At 30.5% G+C, this 26,136-nt stretch overlaps 1 protein-coding gene across 5 annotated transcripts in view; it reads right to left on the minus strand.

Annotated features, from left to right (window-relative positions):
* Window positions 1-26,136, minus strand: part of tn (tripartite motif containing protein thin) — a 229,808-nt gene that overhangs the window by 171,136 nt on the left and 32,536 nt on the right. For 4 of the 5 annotated variants that reach the window (XM_067052843.1, XM_067052842.1, XM_067052838.1 and 1 more), the window contains exon 2: window positions 14,653-14,706. The gene's annotated coding sequence lies outside the window, so the exon portion shown is untranslated. Of the gene's footprint in view, window positions 1-10,846; window positions 10,946-14,652; window positions 14,707-26,136 lie in introns of those variants that run through there. The other variant, XM_067052841.1, reaches the window with a different exon arrangement.

Consider the following 26,136-nt stretch of genomic DNA (forward strand, 5'->3'; position numbering starts at 1 on the left):
ATAACTATAAAGTTTTTCATAAATCAAACAAGATTAAGATCTGGGGTTTTGTGTCTAATTTGGGTAGACTGATGTTCTTTCTCTCTACATCCCAGAAACAAAATTTTAAATAAAGTTATTTTATCACTTAGGAATAGTAATTTTCATAATATTTGCTAAAATAAATTGATTTATAGTTCGGGCAATAAGTTTGATTTATGAAAAACTTCATTTCAGACGTACAGATGTCTAAAAGAGCTCAAATTAAAGCTAGTTAAATTTACTAAAAAATAGTTAATTATGTTTATCTTTGTAGGAGTAGTAGTTTTTATGATATTTGACAAAATAAACTCACAAAATGCTAATTTCCTGTTGTTCGTTTAAAATGTTGGATTTTTGAAAAAATATATCTCTAGATCCATAAGACGCATATATCTCTGCCAATACTCAAAACAAAGCAAATTTAACTTGTTATAAAGTAGTTCATAAGATTTTTGTTATTAGTAGTTTCTACTACCCCTACGAAGATAAACATCATAAACTACTTTATAGCTTATTAAACTAGTTTTAATTTGAGTGCTAATTGACATCTGTACGTCAAATGGTTTTTGAGATATAAATTTTCAAAATAAATTTACTAACTACTCATCTTTCAGTACGTCCCATACAACATTTTTATGAAGTGTTGCTTTTTATAACGCTATATATCGAAAAATATTTAACGTAAATAACTCTATTAGGGATCATATCTTAGCAAATTTACTCTTCTTTAAATGACCTTCTCTTAGGATTTTATCACTTTGCCAACAAATATAATGTAACTCAATTATGTTAGGCCCTTTACACATGTTGCGAGATGAAATCGAATTGAGAGAGATGCAATGTCGAAGCGGGAGCAATTCGGTGTCCAAGCACGATAGAATCGATCTCAATGCAATTGATCACCCACCAATCACTTGCAGTTCGATTCTATCTCGCTTAGATTTCATCTCGCCTCGTGTGCGTAGGATCTTATTGTACAAGAACCTGGTGGAAAAGAAGTCAGTTATTACACATTAATTTTTTATAACTTTAATGAAAATTATATATAATTGCTAGTCAAAATTGATGAGTCTACCAAGTATAGGTAGGGGGAGTAAAAAGTGGCGGTTGTTTAGAAAAAATTAATGTTTACTCAGTGCTCCATAACGCTACTTAAATTAATTAAAGCTACTTATAACACTAGAAAACTTCATTTAAAGTAGAGTAAATTTGCTAAAATATGAGCCTCAATAGAGCTGATATAGTTTTAAAAAGCAAAATTTCATAAAATATGTAATAAAAAATAAGTAGTGAATTTATTGAGACGAATCTTGATCTCAGTAACCATAAGGCGTACAGATGCCTCTGAGCAGTCAAATTAAAGCTAATTTAACGAGCTGTATAACAGTTTCTGACATTTATCTTTGTATTAGCAATAGATTCCAGGATATTTGCCAAACATATTCCCAAATGTTGTGATTACGAAAAGGAAAAGGGACAGATGAATGCATCAGTAGCGAACGATATTCTTATAATGAATGTTGATTTATAAATTTTAAGTGACCTTATGCAAAAGATTCAAAAAGAAATTTTTTTTTAATTGTATGCATAAAAAATGTAGTAATGTATTATTACATGTATGTATTATTAACAACTATCAATCAATTTATTTTAGCAAATATCATGAAAACTACTATTCCTACGAAGGTAAAGGTCATAAACGTATTTATAGTCCATTATACTAGCTTTAATTTGAGTGCTAATAGACATACTGTTCCTGAGATATAGATTTCTCAAAAGAAATTAACTAACTACTAATCTTTCAGTAGATTTTTATGAAATGTTGGTTTTTAAAAAGCTATATCTCGAAAACTATTGGGCGTAAATAGCTCTTTTAAGGCTAATGTTTCAGCAAATTTACTCTTATTTAAATAATGTGCTCTTAGGTTTTCTAGTGTTGTTGGTAGTTTTTAAGATGTAGAGCTCCGAATGAAAAATTAGTGTTTTTATAAAGGTTTTTAAACAGTCGCCATTTTTTATTCCCTCTACCTATACTTAGCAGACTAATTAATTTTGACTAGTAATCATACCTAGTTTTCTTTAAATTAATCTAAAAGTGGGGTGAGATAACTGCCTTTTTTTCTTCCTGGGTCTTGTACTAACTGTAAACTACCACTGTTTTGCTTTCTCATTGTTGTGACATTGCTCGACAGATATCTGTCGCGTGGAGATAGTCCTTCAGTTAGCGTGACTGTTGACGAAATAAGAAGCGATATCTGGGAGGCCTATGGCCTACAGGAAGACAACACAAATAACCAAGAGGCACTGGCTCAGTGCCACCTAGGTAGCTGTATATAGAGCTATCGAGTTTTAAATCGACCATTCTTCGAAGTCTGCCAAATCGTCAACGATAGCGAAGGAAATCCCTTCTCATCATCAATTTTTTTCCCCTTAATTCTTACATAAAAATGAATTAGGCATATATGTGGGTAAAATAGGCTAAGAAAATTTATTGACTGTTAGAAATATTAAGATGAAGAGAACAAAAATTATTCCTCAAACTTATTTATTATTTGTGCCTACGTTTCGTACTAAATTGGAGGTCTGTATTCGGGGTATATAGAAAAAAATATAGGTAGCAACTATTATGTAATAGAAAATAAAAATAAAATTGCTAAACAAGAAAATTAAGAGATATATCACTATTTTGGAAGATCGCTGATTGACTGTTTGTAGTATGTAAAAAGAAGAGAAAAAGAAAAGAAGAAAACGGGGGCGGTCAAAGAACTCAAATAGTAATTAAACTATTTATCATAAGCCTATAATAAATATAAACAACAGAAAAAAGATATGGAAGGATAATAAATAATAGAATTTAACTTCTGAAATAATGAAAATTGAGTAAAATTAAAAGAAAATGATGGTACTTTAATTAGATTTAAGATATGCCAGTAGATCAGAGAGATATTATAATAGTATTAAATTAGGGGCTCATAATAATTATAAATTTAACTAATAATAATAGCATGTAGTAATAAATAAAATACAGATAAAAGATAAAAATATAAAAGATAAAAGATGGATAGTAAATTTATAAAATAATAAAAAAAAACATTGAATGTAAAATATTAAATGTAAGTATAAGGTGGAAGTATCAGATGAATATATAATACAGATAAAAATTATAATAGGTTCATAGTGAAGTTAAATTTTGGAATGCAGAATATAGAAGAAACTTTAACAGAAAAATTAAGGCATGATGATATATAAACATTATAGTATAATAAGGCTTAAGATATGTCGACAGGGCAGAGAGGTACAATCTTTATAAGCTTCATGATTGACGGATTTCTATTGTAAATAGATATGTATCGATTCTGACATGAAGATAAATATAAGAAAAAAACAGATAAAAATTATATGATAATAATAGTTAACACAACTTCTGAACAGAGTAAAATTTAAAAAAATAAATAAATAAAAAAAAAGGGTACTTAAATAAGGCTTAAGATATGCCGGTAGCGCAAACTATTATAGTATAGTGTTATGGGCTCAAAACAAATAGTTTAAATACTATTAAAGCTCTTTTAAAGACATATCTACCTATTATATATTACTAGTTTGTGTATATACTATTTGTTTTGTTAACCCTTTTTAGTTTTTACTGAGCCCTAATGAAGGCCAAGGATTTAGAGCGAAACGTAGGCACAAACAATTATAAAATGATAATTGGTTATAGCAAACTTCTTAATAGCTACACTATTTTAAAATTATTATCTGTATTTATGACATAAACCGAGTTAAAAAAATTTGGGATGTATAAAAAAGCTAAATAAGACTGTCTTTTAAAATGAGGAGATATTATAACAAAGTGGGGTGATTAAAATACATACAAACAAAGAAAATAACGGCTTTTTCGACTTTTCATGTCATAGTGCAAGACTTAATCAGAGCTATAAAAAAGAACAGTCTAATAAAGTCTGTAATTAATTATGTCTTCTATATGATCTTGATAAATCAATGATCGGTCCGAAACGTCAGTATTAAATTTCTCTCAGTTACAGTGCTAATGTCTTCTTCATGATACATTATCTTTCTATATAAATTATAATTATTGAAAAATAATTACATTTGTTGTATAATGTGACCGTTCTTTCATTCTATATTTTATTCCATCTTTACAATGAAAAATACATATTTTTTAAAAATTATAATGTTTAATTTATTTAATTATTTTTGTTGGAAGTATAAATATGAACTTTATATCTTAAAATAAATCTTGATATTCTAAGCTTAGCTCAAAAAAAGTCTTATGAGAAGGGAAGAAATTACATTTTAAGGTGGGTATTCTAGGGTATGGGTTCTGAACAACTTTTCGATAAAATCGATCTATTGAATCGTCTTTTCACAGTTTTTCGATTTTATCGAATACAGCTCTAACGATTTTGATTAAACTCGGCAAGTCAATGACTGTTTCCTCTGGTGTGCTTTAAATTGTTTAAAGAACTTTTTTCTATCTCCTTTGCTATTACGTCCTTACATCCATTTACCTCTTGAATTTCCCCCTAGAGGGAAACATTTTTTGGTTGAGTGGGTGAGTAATTCATTTTTAAATAAAGGTGAATAATTGTAGTTAGATGAGTAAGCTGAGTAATTCATTTTTCTTTTAAGAAAGAAGAAGTTAGTAATTGTTTTCTAATAAGAACTTTTTCTTTCTCCTTTACTTGTAAGTCCTTTCGTTCATTTCCCTCTTGAATTCCCCCCTAGAGGAAAACATTTCCTGTTATATGGGTGAGTAATTCATTTTTAAGTTTTTACATTACGGAGCTTTGGGGCTCCACTAAACCATCAAATTCCTACCGAATCCAATCCTTACAGTCCAAAATACTTCATGTTCCTTATTTTTCACAATCAGGACCTCCATGTGCCATATGTTGCCGATTTGACCAGAACCAGATACCATTCCTTCCATGATAAACTTCCCAACCACCCAAATCCACTTGTTTCTAACCTGGCTTCTCCTTCATTACCTAATAATCCTCTTAGGCGTCTGAAAATAAGATGGCCTCGAGATCTTCTCTTCTAGAGAATCTTGTTATTGGAGTTCTATCAATGGGTAGATTCTCCACATGTTTGTATCATGCCACTATGTCACCTACATCAAATTTACTTGTTGTATATACTTTTATACAGTTGTAAATAACAATAAATTAATGATTAAAAAAAAGGTTTGTAGAGTCTGGTGAAGAAGTAATTGATCCTGCTGGATTACTATGGTATTTATTGCCTCTTAGGTACTTTCAGTTTCGATTGTTCTGACATACGATATGAGAACATTCTCTGACTCCACTTCAGTCCGAGATAAATGTTTCCCTTTCTTCTCGTCTGTGTTCTGTTGGCTTAACGCTATATCTGGGTACACAATAAATACTGTACAATGCCAACGTCACAAATGCAATATAGCAGTCTATCTGTGACTCTGGTGTTTACATGTGACAAGGGATACCCAACTTGTAGTGTATTCTCATTGATGTATCCATCCTTCGACATATTCTATCAGCATGACACAGTATAGAGTTGTTTACATATGCGAAAGGTATGATTACCTAATCCCAGAGAAGAGGATAATTCAGATGATAATCCATGGGTACTTTTTAAATAATTAATATATTATTAATAATAAAATATATCCAAGTAGTCTCAACATTCTTTATTAAAAATTATTATATCTCTATCGAGTTATCATCGAGGAAAATTTATACAGTAGTATCACTGCATATGTTGTAATGTATTTGATAATAACTAATTTCGCTGTTATCATCGTTAATACAGGTCTGATTCAGGTAATTTTTTCTTATTACTTGAATTAATATCATTATTTGAGGTATTTTCACGTATATACTATCTACAATATAAACAGTCTTTAAATAAAAACCTCCCCTGTGCCTCAAAATTTTCAAAATATTGAACGAATTGCGACCGACTGACCTGTGAAAGTGTGGTAAAAGATTTTTTTAGGACTAAACAAAGTTGATATTCGGTTTCAGCACCTCAAGAAACACTGAAATAATAATTTTCGAAAATAAATCTGAAAATAAAATTTTTTAGTTCAAAAGTTTAGCCCTACAATCCGCCTATGATTTAAAAAAAACAACTAAAAACGGTAATAACTTCAAAACTAAGAAATGTTAAAAAAAAAAAAATGAACATACAAAAGTGCCATAAAGGGAAACAGAAGAGAAGAATTGGTTGTTGCAAAAGTAAGAATAGGACATCCCAAATTAACACACCTCCACTTAATCACAAAAGAGGACCAACCTATATACCAAACCTGTCAGTCCCCATTATCGATAAAGCATATAATTGAAGAATGCTCATCATTTCGTCAAGCCTTCGAAAATAATAAAATTCCACGTATAAGAGAATTGGCCCTTAAAGACTCAGCAGAATCAATAGACAAAATAATAATATTTCTGAAAGAAACTCAACTTTATACTAAAATATAATCCACCAATATTGACCAGTGTAAAAAGGAAATAGTCTACATTCAACTATCAAATGTCAAAGACAAGAAGATAAATAAAGTAAAAAGGGTGTAATAACCTAGATGTTGATCGCCCTGAATAAAAATCTAATCTAATTTCAAAACGGCTTAACTAATCTACACCAAACTTGGCAGTGGTTCAGAGCTCTGTAAACTGCACCAAAAGGCTCAAACCGTGTTTAATTAAACAAATTAGAACCGGAGAAATAAAATAAAATGTGTGTTCTTTCTCCCCCTATTTGAAACCTATATTTCGCCCTTATAAAGGCATCAAATATATCTTTTGTCGATGTCAGCATAAGGATCAGTTATCATCTTTGTATCAATCTAAATTCCCTGAAGAAGCCCTGCAAAGTGGAGCGAAACGTTAGTTAACAATCAATAGTTTTATATTCATTTAGGCTCACATCGATTTATAAATCTTTGCAAGCTATAATGCCCAAGTCAAATTAACACTATCAATAAAACCTATATATTCCACCATAGGAGTTAATAATAATTTCTATTTTTAACAATTTTTATATTTTACTATCATTTATTTATCACAAAAATAATAAAAATTGTGACGAGTAGAAATTATTATTAAATACTATAGTGACAAATACAATTTTAGTTTGACTGTATTAATTTGACTTGGGTATTATAGCCAGCAAAGTTTTATAAATGAGTGTGGCTAAATAAGTAGAAAACTATTTATAATAAAGCAACGTTTCGCTCCACTTTGCAGGTCTTCTTCAGGGCTGTTAGATTGAAACAAAGATGATAACTGATCCTTATGCCGACATCGACCAAAGTTATTTTTGATGCCTTTATAAGAGCGAAATATAGGTTTCAAATAGAGGAGGGAGGCAATACACACGTTTTATTTTATTTCTCGGGTTCTAATTTGTTTAATTAGGCACGAATTGTGCCTTTTCGTGCAGTTTATAGAGCCCTAAACCACTGAAAAGTTTGGTGTAGACTGGTTAAGCCGTTTTGAAGTTATTTTCGTTTTTAGTTTTTTTTTTTTAAAAAGTCAAAGGTCAAAACTTTGAACTAAAAAATATTATTTTTTCTATTTTTTTTTTCGAAAATTTGCATTTAAGGGTTTCTTGAGGTGTTGAAAACAAATATCAACTTTGTTTCACTCCTAAAATATCTTTTACTACAATTTCATAAGTCAGTCGGTCTCAATATATGGAAGGAATGATATCTGGTTCTGGCCAAATCGGCAACATATGGGACATTGAGGTCCTGATTTATGACAAAATAAGCAGCATGAAGTATTTTGGACTGTAAGGATTGGATTCGGGAGGAACTTGATGGTTTAGTGGAGCCCCAAAGCTCAACTCCGTAATGTTAAAACCTAAAAATGAATTACTCGCCCACACAACAGTGTTGGGAGAAAACTTTGGACTAAAACATTTTATTTACCGATTTTTCCGATAGTTTGTATTTCAGGGTTTCTTGCGGAAGCAAAACTATCACTTTCAAGGCGAACCAACTCTATCCATTCTACAAAAAATATTTCAATAATAGTTTGTACCACATCCTCCTACATTGTCCAACCTTTGAAGAAAATAGACAATATATCTTAAAGCCACCAATATCCGTATCTTGCGACTTACAAAACATTGGAAATATATTGAACATTGGTAGTAAAACCAAATTGAACAGACTATATATTTACATTGTACCAACATGTAATAAGTTTAATTTTGTATGTGATATATAAATTCTATTGTGTAAATAGTTTTCGAAGCCAATTAATATCTTCATTTATATCACGCTTTCATTTATTTTAAAGAATTCTCATTGTTTTAAGTTAAATATAATGAAGCAATGAATATTATGTTAACAGTTGTGTATTACCCAATCTGTTTTTTTTTGTTTATTGTTTTGTTATAGAGAACTTATTTTACCTTTTGTTAATTGTTTTTGTAATGGAGCACTAGACTCAGGTTTTGAAACGAATATCAACTTTGTTTCACTCCTAAAAAAGCTTTTACTACGCTTTCATTGGTCAGTGGTCTCAATTCAGTCCATATTTTGAAAATTTTGTGGCACAGGGACGGTTTTTATTTAAATATTTTTATATTTTAGGTGGTATATACGTGAAAATACCTAAAATAATGAAATTACTTCAAATAATAAGAAAAAATTACCTGAATCGGACATGTATTAACGATGATAACAGCGAAATTAGTTATTTTCAAATACATTACTATAGTTACTGTCTTATCACATTATCTATACATATTAAATGGAATGGTTGAATCTTTGTCCAAAATAAAGTAGGCCATAAAATATTTTTTTAGAAAAAAGCAAATCATATTAGTTTCTTAGGGTCACCTCAAACTGAAAAATGCCATTATTATGCCGGTCTGAATGTTTTCAATATTTTGAAAATTTTGAGGTACTATGGGGGTTGTTATTTAAAAACTATTTATGTTACTAAATCATAATTCCTCAAGATTGTATCCTTGGTCCCATCCTGTACACCGACACATGTGTGCTCGCTGTTAATAATAACCCATTAATTGTATTCCAAAATCTTCAATCCCATATCACAGCCCTCGAAGATTGGTGTCGTAATTGGAGGATTAAGATAAATTCCGACGAATCCTATCAAATCACCTTTCCCCTTTGTCGTAAACCTACCGACTGCCATACAGTTTCATTTAATGATGTTACTCTTACCTCTGTCCAACAGATCCGCTACCTTGGACTACATTTGGACGATTAGCCTGAAATCCTCACACCAGACTGAAAAGACAGGAAACTGCACGTCGGTTTCGACTACTACAGCACTTACTAGACAAACGGTCTAAACTTCCAACACATTACAAAAGACTGATCTACATGACTGTAATAAGGCCCATCTGGACATATAGAGTTGAGCTTTGGGGCTCCACTAAACCTTCGAATTCCTCTCGTATTCAATCCTTACAATTCAAAATCCTTCGTAAAATCCTCAATGCTCCTTACTTTGTCACAAATAAAATCATACATAAAGACCTTAATGTTCCCTACGTAACCGATCTAGCCCGAACCAGATATCACTCCTTCCATTATAAACTCTCTAACCACTCAAACCACCTAGTTTCTAATCATACATCCTCTTCCATTCCTGACAATCCTCCGAGGCGCCTGAAAAGAACATGGCCACGAGACCACGAGTTTCCCTACACGTCTGTAACACTCCAATTTAACTTAGATCAGATTTACTAAATGTATTATAATATACAGTTGTAAATAGCAATAAATAAATATTTAAAAAAAAATCATAATAACGAAATATACAATAATTTATAACTATCAATTGTGTTTAGTAAGTCCATAAAAATACTTAAATTTAGCAATAGCTTAAATGTAATCATTGTTGGGCTAGTAATAAATTCCATTCTTTATTGAATAAAATAAAAGAACAATTGTTTATTGATTATTTTACTGAATTCAACTGTTATATATATATATAATTATATATTTTGTTTTTTTTATTATGTCCACATATTGCATAATGAGATTTTTAGTGTCAGTCTCATAGTTTACAATTTTGTTAATATTTCGGTTACGTGCATGGCTTCTAAAATTACCTCTATACTTTTGCCAAATGTTGACAACATCGCGCTTGCGCATGCGTTCAGATGGTTTATTTGTATAGGTTAGCTTAAATTTGTGGCCGACCCAACAAAATTTTGTGCAGCATCCACACGTGTGTGTACAATTAGCTTTATTTAAGAATTATCAACAGATAAATATTTGTGCTTTCTGTGTTTTAATTAATTTAATAATTTTCCTAACCTTCAGATTTAATAATTAACTCCATTTTAAGATTGTATATTTTAGTATTCTATCGTTTCAGTGTAAATAATTTGTTTGTGTTTAAATCTTGTCAATTGATTTTAGCAGTTTATTTTATATTTAACACAGTACAAATATAAGTTTATAAGGACATTTTATGAATTTTTACCATCTACCACTTAATTTACTAATATATGAGCTTCTTTTCTTTTTACCTATCTTTATTTCGTTCCTTTTTATTATGAAAACAAAGTAAATCGAATGTAAAAGCCGATTAAAATCAGAAGAACAAAACAAGCGTGGGGATACCAATGTTTGTTACTTCCTACGTTTGCCAAGTATTTGTATGTCTTGGATTTGCGGTAAGTGACAAATGTATAGACCCAGCATAAAATTGGTCAACTTGATATCAGAACAGACATAGTAAATCAAACCACAATTGTTACTAGTAATTCATTAATATGTATTGTATAATATATGTTATACGATATAAAACATATATAAATATATAATACTTACATTAAATATCGCAGTAATTGGTTAGCAATATAACCTCACAGACACCCACTCACACAACGGACAACTCGATACTGACAATTATATTTTTATCTAAGGTCAATCTGGCTTGATTCTAGAATAACCTACAACTCTGTATTATAGTTCAAACATATATTAGTACATTTTTAGAGTTGTATTATACATTTTTTTTTAGTAACTAATATCACTTAGGGGTATAAATATCAAATAAAATATAAATATAAATTATAAAATAATTATTTATACTCTTTTTGTAATTTTAATATGTAATATATAGTAAGGGGGAAGGTATTGCGATCGTACTACATTTGGAACTCAAGTTTCTGAGGTCCCTTGAGTCAAAATACCCAACTAATATAAAATACTTTGTGTTTTTATATAAGCAAACAAGGTCAAAATCTGAAAGTCCAATGGAACTAAAATACTATATTTAAAGTGGTCTACTATACCTTACCAAAAACAAAAGCAACGTACATTGATGCCCAGGCTGTTAAACGATCTTTCAAAACATTCTTAAAGCAAATGTATGACTGAAATTACTGTAATGTTTTTGTAAGGTTTTGATTTAACAACACAAATCAATTTACAATCAAATGATATCTGATATCAGCTTGATCTTATTACAACTTTATAATAAGATATTATGATACAACTTTAATGTACCTTCCTGATACAAGCAAAGTCAATACCCTCTTACTTCTATTTCATAAAAGATGACTAATCTATTAACAATATTTTTACATAACTATATTACATCAACCCATTAATGCATTAAATTTGTTCGAAAAATCAATACTATTGTACAACATAAAGTTACCAAATGATTAACTACATCTGTGTAATAAATACATAAATTGTTTTATATCTGTATTAAAATTAATGAACATGCTTTTAGATGGGGTGACTGCCCCGAAACGTCGTTAATTGATGTAATTAATATAAAAAGAAATTAAATAAAGATAATTTTCCATCCACTATATCCAATTTTTTTAGTAAAATTTAGAATTTACAAAGGAATTATCCTTTTTTTGATTTGCGAAATATAAAATAAAATGAAAAATAGTTTATTATTATGGGACTAGATCCCATTAGAACAATTAAAAAGGCAATTTTAATTTAATAATAACATTTATTGGTCACACTTAACAATAACTTATTTACTAAGAAAAAAAATAGATTAATTAAAAAACTAACTGACTAAGTAAAAACAAAACAAAAAGTTAATTACAAAATATCTGTGGTATTATAATAATGGGTCAGATTGGTGAAGCAAAAGTTAGTTAAATATAACGGATTTATACGAGGGAAGGGTTGATACATGACGTATGTTAGAGGGAATGGAGTTCCAGAGATATACAACTCGGGTAAAAAACTATTTATGAAACGCATCAGTTTCTTACCAGTACGGATCTGGTAGTACGGGATTGGACAGAGAATTTGAATTGCAGGTTTTTTAGGATTTAGAAGGGGCGTTGAGTACTAATTACTTGGAATAAAAAGGAAGCTAGGAAATACTGGCATTGGAAGGATGGATAGAGCAACTTCAGCTCGGCGTAATACTGGGTTATATGCGTATATCTGGAAAACCCGAAAATAAATCGTACTGCGAAATTAATAAGACGTTTAAATTTTGATTCGCGATTACCCGAGAGTCCACCATATACCAGGCTGCCATAGACGAAGTGGAGGAAAACAAGAGAGGAAACTAAGAGTTGATGGGTTTTAAGTGGAAGGAGAGAACAGATTCTATTGAATTGCTTTAAGGTAGCTATAGTTCGACGGAAAATTTGGGCAATGTGTGGTTTCCAGGATAAGTTCTGATTAAAGTTCAAAAGTGATACCAATATTTTTGACTAACGTATGGAAGGGCATAGGATTATTGTTTAGGAAAAGGTGGGAGGTTCCTGATATAGATTTAAGGAGAGAGGGAGATCCAATTATGATAGCTTTTTTTTTTATGAAACTCATTCAGTATAACCTAACAAAATATATAACAGTAACGAAATAACTTTAAAATAAACAAACCTATAAACAAAACTTGGGGACAAATTTGGGTAGTAACTGATTTTTTCTGTAAACTGTGTGATGTGCGAAATGCACTAGATTTTTCCATTTCGCTTACGACTCCTCAATAAATGTGTTTAATAAAAATTTATTTATAAAATGTAGAAGTATTAATTTCAAAATTTTGTACAAAATGAAACAAATGTAATTTAAGTCCTCAAACGATGAATTAGATTATGATAAAAATTAATTAGATGTAGGTTTATACTATTAAGATTTTGCATTACTCCCACTTATATTTAGGCTTATCATTACCTACTCCAATCATTACAATAAAATATTTTTTTCATACTGCAGATACAAGGTATATTTTCCCAACGATCGTTAATTAAGTTAGGTTAGGCTATGTTTGGTTATAGTACAAGAGCCGGGAAGAAAAAAAAGGTAGTTATCTAACCCCAATTTTTTTCTTTTATGAAAACTATGCATAATTACTCGTCAAAACTGATGAGTCTGCCAAGTATAGGTAGGAGTAATGAAAAATAGTGGCTGTTTCATTAATATTATAAAAAATTCATATTTCTTAGAAGCTCCATATCTTTGATACTACCAAAACACTAGATAATCAAAGAGAAGATTATTTGAAGTAGAATAAATTTTCTAAAATATTAGACCTAATAGAGCTATTTACGTTAAATATTTTTCGAGATATAGCTTTTCAAAAAGCAACATTTCATACAAATATACTGAAAGATTAAAGTCGGTTAATTTATTTTGTGAAAGATCAAAAAAAAAATCATTCAAAGTACAGATATCTATTTGAACTCAAATTAAAGCTAGTTTAAAGTACTATAAATTAAATTATGTCGTTAATCTTCGTTGGAGTAGTTGTTTGATATTTGATTAAATACATTGATTTATTGTTGTTCTGAGTAAATAAGTTTGATTTATGAAAAAATATATCTCAGAGACTATTTTATGTATAGATGTCCATCAGCACTCAAATTAAAGCTAGTTAAATTTACTATAAAATAGTTTATGCCAGTCATCTTTGTAGGTGTAGTTTGAATGATATTTGACAAAATAAATTCACTGTGTTAATTTGTAATTGTTCAAATAAAATGTTTGATTTTCGAAAAAATATACCTCTAGAAACATAAGACGTACAGATGTCTGCCAGCACTGAAAACAAAGGAAATCTAAGTTTCTATAATGTTCTTTATGACACGTTTCTTTATAGGTGTAGTAGGTTTTATAATATTCGCATATGAATATAAATTTAGCACATGAAAATTTGTCCGAACTAGTATAAATAAATTTCAACAAAAAAATACTTCTCCTACGAAGATAAACATTAGAAAATATTTTATAGTCCATTAAATTAGCTTTGATTTCAGTGCTACTAGACTAATGTAGAATGGTGTTTGAGATATAGATTTCTCAAAAATAGATTCACTCACTACTGATCTTTCTGTACATTTTTTTATGTAATATTGCTTTTTAAAAAATAATGTTAATATATTAGAAAATTTATCAACTTTAAATGTTGTTCTCTTAGGTTTTCTGGTGTTGTTGGTAATTTTAAATATATAGAGTTTCGAATGAATTTTTTTTTTACGTGTTTCACCAGCCTCCATGTTTTTTCCTCTACTTAATCTTGGCAGACTTATCAATTTTGACTACTAATTATACATAGTTTTTATTAAAGAAATTTAAAATTGGGGTGATTATAATTCCTTTTTTTTTCCTCTTTGTTTTTTGTTTATTAGATTATGTTAACATACCTTTTATATCCGAGGCTGGGCCGCAGCCCCCTCTACCTTATCCGCCTCTTGTATCTGAAACAATAAAAATATTAAATAAATATTGAATTATTCTTAATAATATTCTTAAAATTTATATAAATATTTAATAATAACATTTAAGTTTAGGTAATTAATCAGACCAACTTGGACATATGGAATTGAGCTCTGGGGCTCCACCAAACCATCAAATTCTTCCCGCATCCAATCGTTACAATCCAAAATCCTTGATGCTCCTTATTACGTCACAAATAAACTCATTCATAAAGACCTTAATATCCCATTCGTTGCAGATTTGACCCAAACCAGATATGCATCTTTTTATTCCAAACTCCTTAATCATCCTAACCCATTAATTCTTAATCTTTCATCCTTAACAATCCCTGATAATCCTCCGAGGCGTCTGAAAAGAAGATGGCCACGAGACCTTCTAGTTTAAATTAATGTTTGAAGTACCAACAATGGGTGGTTCCTTCCCAAGATTTTCAAGTGTATATGAAACATACTACATATTTACTTATTGTATTATTTTGTACAGTTGTATATTACAATAAATAAATAATTTAAAAAAAAAAAGTTTAGGTAAGCAAAACCGTATCTCTACTTTCATAGATACTTTCTGGTAATTCTATCATATTACAATACATTTGAAGTGCTTATACTTTCGCAAACTCAAAAGTCCAACAAAGTTGACTCGCCGTTCGTCATTGTTTGCATATAAATTATATTATTTCTCATAATTCTCAATTATAAATCTTTTAAAATGTTTGTTAAATATATCTTTTAATATTTATTCCGTATAAATCAGATCTATACTCACGGCTATAGTATAAGAACATATAATTATCTTTCACTGCCGGTCCCTGGATTTCAGTAGAACATTGCCTTACCCACGGAACCACCTTACTCTCCAAAGTATGAAATATTTAATTAAGATTAGTCGGTTAGAATTTATGTTCATTTATATTTATTTATGTTTTTATGAATGTACTTTTATAACTCTACCTTTATTTTAATTTTTTATTTCAGCACTGATGAAGACCCCAGGCTGGATCGAAACTTAGGCCATCAATTAGGGATGCGATATCGATGTTTTGAGACCGATGTTTTCTAAACATCGATGTTTTTAAGCCGATGTTTTGTAATCATCGATGTTTTTGAACAACCATTTCCGGCCAGTCGGAAGTGGTTTTTGCAAAAAAGAATGCAATATTGAAAAAAAAAAACACATCGATGATTTATAATATGAATGTTCAATTTCAAAATATTGTTGCTTACAATACATTACCCAGAATACATCGATGTTTTTGAACAACTATTTCAGAAACATATGGTCTGTTCCAAAGATCCCACATTCAACGGCCTGTAAAAAGTGCTTTTTGAAACAAAGAATCCGACATCGACTACAAAAAACATCGATGTTTTAAAATATCGTTGCTTACAATACATTACTCAAAATACATCGATGGTTTTGAAAAACTATTACAGAAACATAAGATCTGTTCCAACGATCCCGCGTTCTATGGCCTGTAAGAAGTGCTTTGTGAAACAAAGAAATCGCGTAGGACGCGGAATCGTTGGAACAGACCTTACGTTTCTGAAATAGTGGTTCAAAAACATCGATGTTTATGGGTAATGTATTGGTCCTATTGGTTGATTGAAAAAGCACTTCTGACTGGCCGGAGCATGCGTAGTCTTTAGAACAGTCTTTATGTTACGGAAATGGTTAAAAAATACATCGATGTTGGAAAACATCGATTTTTTTTGTCGATGTTTTTCAAACATCGATGTTTTTTTATCGATGTCACATCTCTACCATCAATAAATAGTTTTTATTTATTATTTAACTATATGTATTTTATCTTGACCGCGACCTTGACTATCTCATTATTCCTCATGCATTGAATCGTTGGAACAGTTGATAGAGTGACAGAAAAAAATAAATAAATAAAAACATGCATACGGTTATATCTTTTGTAACACGTCCATTTAAAAATAAAACCAATTTTTTTATTTTTTCAGATGTTCCACTATTAATACAAAGTGGCGATGTATTGCTTCGTATTTTAAGGTAATTGATTGAAAATAACATTCAATTTTCAATTTTAGTCTTATAAATTATCGTTTAGTGAACAATTCAATAATTGAAATTCATTAATGATTTATATTTATATTAAATTATTATTGTATATCACACATATTTGCGTCTTTTATAATTTTATTTTATTATTATAATTTTAACCTATTATCAATGATTAGGAAACAGTTGAAAATTGTTGTTTGTCATTTGGTTTTTAGTCTAGTTACAGTCCAGTTATGATAAGTTTGCCTGTAGGAGAGGAAATTCGCGCATAGCCCACCCTATCTCATTCTTCATAAAATATGAGCCCTAAAAGAGTTATTTGCGTTCAAGAGTTCTCCAGATATAACTTTTTAAAAAGCAACATTTCATAAAAAATGTACTGAAAGATCAGTAGCTAGTTAATTTATTTTGAGAAATCTATATCTCAGGAACTATGTGACATACAGATGTCTATTAGCAATCAACTTAAAGCTAGTTTAATGAGCTATAAAGTATTTTCAGACGTTAATTTTCGTAAGAGTAGTAGTTTTAATGAAATTTGCTAAAATAGATTGATTTATAGTTGTTCGGACAAATTTTCATTTGCCAAATTTATATTCAAAAGTGAATATCATAAAAACTACTACCCCTACGAAGATAAGTGTCATAAACTACTATATAGTAAGTTAAATTTCCCTTATTTGGAGCTTTGGCAGACATATGTGCGTCTTACGGATCTAGAGATATATTTTACAAAAATCCAACATTTCATCTGAACTACTAGAAATTAATGAGGAGAAGATGGTTGGGGGTGCGGTCAATGAAACACAAATAAGTATGACTAACTTATTTGTGTTTCATTGACCGCACCCCCAACCATCTTCTCCTCATTTATCATCCACGGTCAACTATCTCTCATAATTACTAGAAATTAACATTTTGTGAGTTTATTTTGTCAAATATCATAAAAACTACTAGTCCTACAAAGATAAACATTATTAACTATTTTATAGAAAATTTTACTAGTTTTAATTTGAGCGCTGACATCTGTACGTCAAATGGTTTCTGAAACGAAGTTTTTCATAAATCAAATGTATTGCCCGAACAACTAAAAATCAATTTATTTTAGCAAATATCATGAAAACTACTTAGGTAAAGGTCATAAACTTCTGTATAGTCCATTATACTAGCTTTAGTTTGAGTGCTAATAGACATCTGTACGTCACACAGTTTTTGAGATATAGATTTCTAAAAATAAATTAACTAACTACTTAAGAAATGTTACTTTTTAAAAAGCTATATTTCGGGAACAATTCGACGAAAACAGCTCTTTTAGGGCTCATATTTCAGTAAATTTACTCTTCTTTAAATAATGTTCTTTTAGATTTTCTCGTGCTGTTCGTAGTTTTTAAGATATAGTGCTCCGAATGAAAAATTAGTGTTTTTTTAAGGTTTTGAAACAGCCGCCATTTTTTATTCCCCCTACCTATACTTGGCAGACTCATCAATTTTTACTATTAATTATACATAGTTTTCATTAAAGTAATCACAAATTGGGGTGAGATAACTGCCTTTTTTTCTTCCCGGGTCTTGTAATATTACTAGTTCCTGTAGGTTATCATTTGTCTTTGGCTGGGACTGTTTCTCATTGATTCTGGTTTTACTTTGTAGACAAATATATTTGTATTAAATATATTTGTAGACAAAGGTATTTACAGACCTGTTCTGACTTGCTATTTCAGAACGCAGTATTATCCAAAAAGTCACTTTGTTGGATTTCATAATCATTGAGATCAGAACATATCTACTGCTTTATAAGTTGAAATTTGTTGTGCAACAATTTACCTATGTTTTAAAATGCAGTATATTCAGGCCAGGAGATTATCTTATGGTAAATACAGTAGTTTATGGATTTTCATAAAAGAAGAAACATGGACTGGACCACTTTCATTCCGTTTTATCATGAATTTAAATACGTCTATAATTACGTTTTTGGTAAGACGTGGTAAACTTATAATCTAGCTATATTAATGAAAAATAGTTTTGAGAAAACTGATATGAGGAATTTCTATTTGCAAAGTTGTAGAAGTAGGTTTAAGTGAGGAAATGAAAGGTTAGGAAAGGAAGTCCAGTTAACTGAGTAAGTCTGTTCCAACAACCATTTCTGACTATCTGGAACTGTACAGAGCATGCGCAGTACAGGATTTAGGGGAGAAAACACGCACTACGCATGCTCCGTTCAGTTCTAGGTGTTCAGTTGTTCTTGGAACAGACCTCAGAAAATCCGCTAGGAGCTCCTCTGTATTTAACATATAACATGGACTTTAAATTGGGCTGCTCACAATCCGTTACTTATAACTAGGGATAGGATTTTTATGTTTTCACATATTTTTACCTGACCATGATACCTGCGATTCATTACTAACTATAGATGTTTCAAGACATTTCGGGCCTAAAGAATATTTAATTTATATTTTTAAATATTAGGCCTTTTTTACATATTTCCTTAAATTATTTGTTCAATTGTAAATAAATTTTTCGCAGCAACAACGTAAAATTCAAGAGAACGCAAGAAACTTAAAAGTGAAATTTATCATTTATCATAAATAGTGCGTACAAATTCTATATCTTAATCTTTGAACACAAATTAAAAGCAGTGGCAATAACAAATTTTTACACAGAATGACATCGAGAATTTCTCAGAATCAATTAAAAAGAGCAAGGGTCTTATTCCTTATTATAACAAATGACACAGCCACCCAGGTGATGCAGAATACCTAACTAGATGCAATGGAAATTCATTTAAGTATGCCCCTATAACATCAGTAGATGTTCAAAGATCTTTTAGCCGGTACAAGTCCATTCTGAGATGAAACCGACGAAGATTTTTATTTGAAAATTTAAAAATGCATTTAATCTGCAATAATTTTGTTACTGACTCTGGTGAATTTTGTTACCTACTCAATCTATCTTCCCTCTCCCTTTACTCAGAGGTAAACTCAATTTCGTTGCACTAAACATGTTTTATTTCGTCGTCAGTATGATAAATCTCTGCAAAAACTGCGTTATTTTTATAGTTTCTGCGAACTAACCCTATATTTTATATACATAATTAAAAATTAAATCTGTACTCCTATATCCCACGAAGGGTCTGTGGTGCTGTACTAAGAAAGAAACTGTTACTTGACCAACGGTTGAGCAAGGAGGTGATTTCAACAGAATAACGCTCGAACGTCAGATTTTTACCCAATTAAGAGACTGGGTGGACTCTGGGGGCTTCCGAACCCACAGGGCTGACTCACGGCTACAATGAAACAGAAAATAACTATCTGGCATAGCTGGATTCGAACCCAAATCCTTGGAGTTGGTAGTATAGTGCCTCTATTATGACAATGTCTATAATTATGACAATAAATTTAATTTTTTCCTACTTGCTATATGATTAATTAACGTTAATGACTTTTTTTTCTAATTGTAAATATTTAATTTAATTAGCACGACAGTAGTTCCCCCTCTCCATGGAGGTATTGCTGCATTAAATCATGCAGGGAGATATGAAAAGGTAATTGTAGCCTGTTCCGTTAGGGTGCGCCACTCCCCTCATCTTATCCAATTTAAACGGAACCCCCTCTCCCCCGGCAATAAAAATATGATATATTGAACACAAACTGGGAATTAATTTGAACTCATAATATCCAAGGCGGTTCCTTGTTTTACATAATTTATCTTCTACGGAGAACAGTTATTTATATTCAGAAAATATGTTTCAGTCACGACGAGGCAAGTTCACCGAACAACTCCATTGTGTACAAGTCGTCGGTGCTGCTTTTCATCACAGCTTGGTCGCACTACTTTTCGAAAAGAAATAGCTTTTGTTGCAGTTTACAGTTCTATATCTCTTCATATAGTCTAACCTTATTTCCATAAATTAATTTTTAACCTAATCCCATTAAATCACCTCTACTCTCCATCGTAAACCTGCCAACTGCCCTACCGTATGCTTTAATAGTATTGCTCTTACCCCTCTATAACGTATCCGTTAGCTTGGACTACATCTGGATAAGCGACTAAAATGGAATCCTCACACAAGATTAAAAAGACAGGAAACTGTTCGTCGATTCCGGCTATTACAGCCGCACTAGACAAACAGTCTAAACTTCGAATTCATTAAAAAGACGATCTACACAACTATAATAAGGCCTATATGGACATACGGAGTTGAAATTTGGGGCTCCAATAAACCTTTGAATTCCCCTCGTAACCAATCATTACAATCCAAAATCCATCATAAAATCCTAAATACAATTAAAATCATACACAGAGCTCTAAATGTTCCTATGTTAATCGATCAAGCCCGCAACAGATATCATTCCTTCCATTATAAACTCCCTAACTACTCAAACCAACTAGTTTCTAACCTTGATTCATCTTCCATTCCTGACAATCCATGACGCCTGAAAAGAAGATGACAACAAGATCTTCTAATGTAAAAACATTATTAGAATGCTACTAATGGGTCGTTTCTCTACACGCCTGTAGCAGTACATTATATACTAACATCAAATTTACTGAATGTATTGATACATACGGTTGTAAATTTCAATAAAGTTTTATTAAAAAAAAATAACCTGAGAAAATATGTTGAAAGTAATATCGGTAGGATAATGCTAGATAATATAAAAACGATTAAATAATTATTTTTAAATCACAAAATAAATAAAATTCAATTTTCATGGATCAATTAATGCCCGGTAGTATTAACAGATAGAATTTAAAAAAGTTATTTTTAATATGAAAAAGGTTTCAGCTGAAATAGAAACAGTTAAAATTGATTTTGAGAAGGTTTCAGATGACTTCGAAATGCTGTAAATGGAGGAAGTTAAGGAGTTTCCTTTAATCGATGTCAATAAATGCTGCTATATCAGCAGCCGAAATTCAACAAGTCCCTGCTGATACAATTTTATTATATTATGGTATGTCTTCGATAATGCTAGTAAACATAATTCATTAATAAGATACTTTTTATATTTTCTAAAAAAAAAATATTAATAACATTATGAATCAACATAACAAAATAATTACATATCGATTATTACTATCGATATTGATGTCGATCACTAAGTATGAACTTAAAGGCTGCCAGCGCAACCTAGCTACTACTGCAGGAACTAGCTTTGAATTTTTTTTAGCTCTTGCCAACAGAGCGCGCTGAGGCGGTGTTGTATTTTGGCATCGGTAGTTAGAAGAAAGTAGAACATCAGATGTTTCCTAGCAATGTCAGATCTCTTTTTAAGAGCTTTATTTGTAGAAATCAAACTACAAAAATATTTATCTTTCTGTATTTTCACTTACCTAAAAATGAAATATTTGATAAAGGGGAGTGTTGCTATCCTGAAAAATTTCGAAACTGATCTTTTGACAATAATACAAAATATTCCCTAATCCAAACAACCAAGTTTCGTAAAATTTTGTGTGTACATATGTGCGCACGCGTAAGTGAATATTCTCTAAGACGTTGTGGGAGACCATTGTTACGTATTTATGACAAGAATAGTTCTGAGATATAACTTAAATCGTTTGCCTAAATCGGCTTACCAGAAGTAAGCAAGATAAGTTTTATACTCATCGAAATAGTTTGTTATCATTTCCCGAAATGCCGAATTTATAAAAATGCTTTCTCAAAAGTACTTATAATTTTATTAGACATAATTAACCATTTGCCATTGTTAGACATAACAAAATATGAATGAATATAATATATAAAAGAACTTCATAACTAACTAATACCATTAATCATAACTAACTTCATAATTCATAACTAACTAAAAGAATATATGTTTTCTTATAACGATGGTTGTTATGCTCAATCAACAACAAGAGCCCAAGAGAAGATAAAAGTCTGTTATCTAATCCTAATTTTTGAATACTCTAATGAAAACTATGCATAATTACTAGTCGAAATTGATGTATTGTTAAAGGGGAAAAAAGACGGCTCTTTCAAAACGTAAAAAAAATTATCTTTTCATTCAGAGCTATGTATATTTAACATAATATAGAAAACCTTTCTATTTACTCATGGGGGACGTTTCGGGCAATTCTCGATCATCTAGTCCAATCGATAATTATATCAGAGTAAATTAGATTATATCAATTCTTTGCTTTCATTTCTACATTTACATAATATAGGACTATATCATACCCTATATAAAAATTATTTTATTAAATGAAAAATACAAAATACCAATATATATGTATTCAATTACCTTAATACATCATATATTCTTTATCACCCCTATTGGGGATGAAGGATTTTGGATTGTAAGGATTTGTTACGAAAGGAATACGAAGGTTTAGTGGAACCTCAAAGCTCAACTCCGTATGTCCAGATTGGCATTATTACAGTCTATATGTATATACATTATGTAGATCAGTCTTTTGTAATGGATTGAAAGCTTAGACTGTTTGTCTAGTAAGTGCTGTAACAGTCGAAATGGACGTCCAGTCTTGTATGAGGATTCCAGGTTAGTCGTTGGATCACATTAGGGGTATTCATGATGTTGTGTTAAATGTTATATGTTTTACCATGTTAAATGTTATAACTATAAGATTGTGAGCAGCCCTATTTGAAGTCATGTTAAACGTTAAATGCATAAGAGTCCCTAGCGGATTTTCTCAGCAACTTGTTGTATAAGCCTTTATGTTTATAACCTTCCTTCCAGACCCTCATGTTATTGTTTACTTCAGTTTTGATTTAAGTAATTAATTAAAACATGTCTAGAGTGAGTGAAAAGTGGAATTTGTGTGAAAGTTTATCTTATGAGTGTCTTATTGATCTTCAAACTTGTGAAGAAGAGAATGAAGATGAGCTAATTGACAACTGTATTGAAAGTCACAACAACTAATATGGCGGCGATCTCAACTGGTCTATTGTGTGACGTCATTCTCAATTTAACTGACCAAGTAACAGACTCTCAGCCATGTTAAATGTTATTTCGTTTTACCACGGCAAAAGAAGGCAATTTTTTCGATTTAACACGAGTTTTTCCATTTAACACGCTTTAACATAGATCATGAATACCCCTATTATATAGTTGTATACATACATGATAGTCCAATTGAGTAAATCTGTTCGCATATTTTAAATTAAGCAGAAGTTATTAAGTATGATATAGGTCACATGCCACATTTACCTTATGATACAAAACCTGTCCTTCAGTATACATAGACAACCACTCAATAACACAATGAAATACGGTAACTTCTTTGGGACTTATTTATAACAGAAGCAAAACGTAAAACGTAAAGTTTCCTATTGAAGCAATTATACACGTATTCCATACAACACATACGTTCTATCTTGACGCATAAAATTATTCCAACCTCTAAGCCACAATTTTTAATACTGTCAACGATCTCACCACTCTACATTTCAAACAAAATCATTCACACTGAGCTAAGCATTCCGACTATAACGAACCACATTTGTAAAACTTACAAACGGTTTCACGATAAAGTGTATGGATATCTCCATAAATTATATCTCTGACTCGATGTATGCTGAAGAGGAGTTGGATGATGGACCTCCTAGGAATTTTTAGCCCCCGAAGTAATTCAACAGTACAAATTCGATAAATATCGGTTCAGTAGTTAGTGGTTACCGACCAGTTATATAATATTGGATATTATAGTTATAGTAATTATGAAATAGGAGGAGTCCATTGGCCGGTCTGAGCTAAATATATAATAAATAATATATAGGAGCCGATATATATAATTCTTAAATACCTCAAGGGGTCAGCTGCCAAGAGCACACTATATCCGTCCTCTCTACAGTTTCTTTTCTATTCCAAAATATTTTATGAAACTTATTTATTTAATAGTAGTAATATCTTCACTTTTTTATTTAGTTTATTACAAATCTAAAAATAATGAGGTCAGTTATACTTGATGTTGGGGAGATTTAATAATACTTAATATATTGAGTTAATAGCGCAATGAAATATGATATTAATAATTCGTGACAGAACAGATTTAACTAGTGATGGCTAAATTTGTTCACGGGATCGTAAAGTATTTAATTAGTAGTTTACTGAGAAGGAGAGAGAAAGAAATACTTTATTCATTCATGCTGTCCAAATACAGCGGGTTGCTACATTACACAGCATACTGATCAATCCGTAACTGGAAAAATATAAGTTACATAGTTTTACATGATATAATATAATAGATAGATAACATTTTTTTTCTTCCACAGTTTTCTTTTACAATTAATACCAGTCTACAAACTAACTACAAGTTTTTCGATTTATTCCTTTTTTTTTTCTTTCCCTTCTATTTCACAACCCCTATTTCATTTGATCAACAAATTCCCCTATATAACGGATATTAAAATATTTAAAATAATAACTAAAACAACAAATAAGATATGCGATGCATGCATACCATCCCACTTCTGGATAAACCCCCATATTCATTAATTTCCATGCATGTGGTGGTGTATGATTCCCAGGGAGTCAAGTATTATATTTTCTGTCAACTTAAATAACATATAAAACTTACATGAGCGATTTTGATACAACAGGAAATTTAGACAGTCAAAATTATATACAAATATAAAATAAAAATATCAGGGTTTTCAGGAATGGTCCTAAGACAAGAAGCAATGTATTTTGTAACATGAGTAATCAGATTTCTCATTATTAAATTGTATAAATAAAAAATATTATATTATATAATAGAAATTGATAGTAAAATAAAGACGGAAAATGCTTGTTATATTTAATTTCTAATTGCTTAGCTGGCACTTTCTCTCAAGAAACGTAAAATTTAGAATTCAAAAAAACAATTATCCTTCTTTTTCGGATGTGAAATATTGTCTCTTACACGACGGAAAGGACAGCACCTTAAGGTTTTTTAAAATGTAAGTATTACGTAAATTATTAAGATCGAATAAAGTATGATTTAACCTGAGAATTTTGAAGGCTTGACGACGTCGAATTGAGGAGACAGGTTGTGTAAGGTTTTAGAGCTTAGTAACGAATAGTTTCCTAAAATGTTAATAAACACTGATCCAAAGGATATACGTCAGAGGGCATAGGTGGGAAGATGTTTTTACTCAAAACGAAACGGTGAAGTCCAAAAATTATTATATTTGTTTGCTTTTTATTAAAAAAAAAAAAAGAAATATTTGTTTTTTCTTACAACTTATTTAATTGATATCTCCCTGTTGAACAGATTCGATACTTAGGACTCCATCTTGACAAGAGACTTACTTGGAATCCACACACAAGACTGAAACGACAAGAAACTACTCGTAGATTCCGATTGCTACAACACTTACTTGACAAACGCTCTAAACTTCCCATTCATTACAAAAAATTAGGATACACTACAATAATCAGACC

The sequence above is a fragment of the Halyomorpha halys genome, unplaced genomic scaffold (assembly GCF_000696795.3).
Source record: "Halyomorpha halys isolate HHAL.00 unplaced genomic scaffold, Hhal_1.1 Scaffold449.1, whole genome shotgun sequence".
In the NCBI taxonomy this organism is placed as follows: Eukaryota; Metazoa; Arthropoda; class Insecta; order Hemiptera; family Pentatomidae; genus Halyomorpha; species Halyomorpha halys.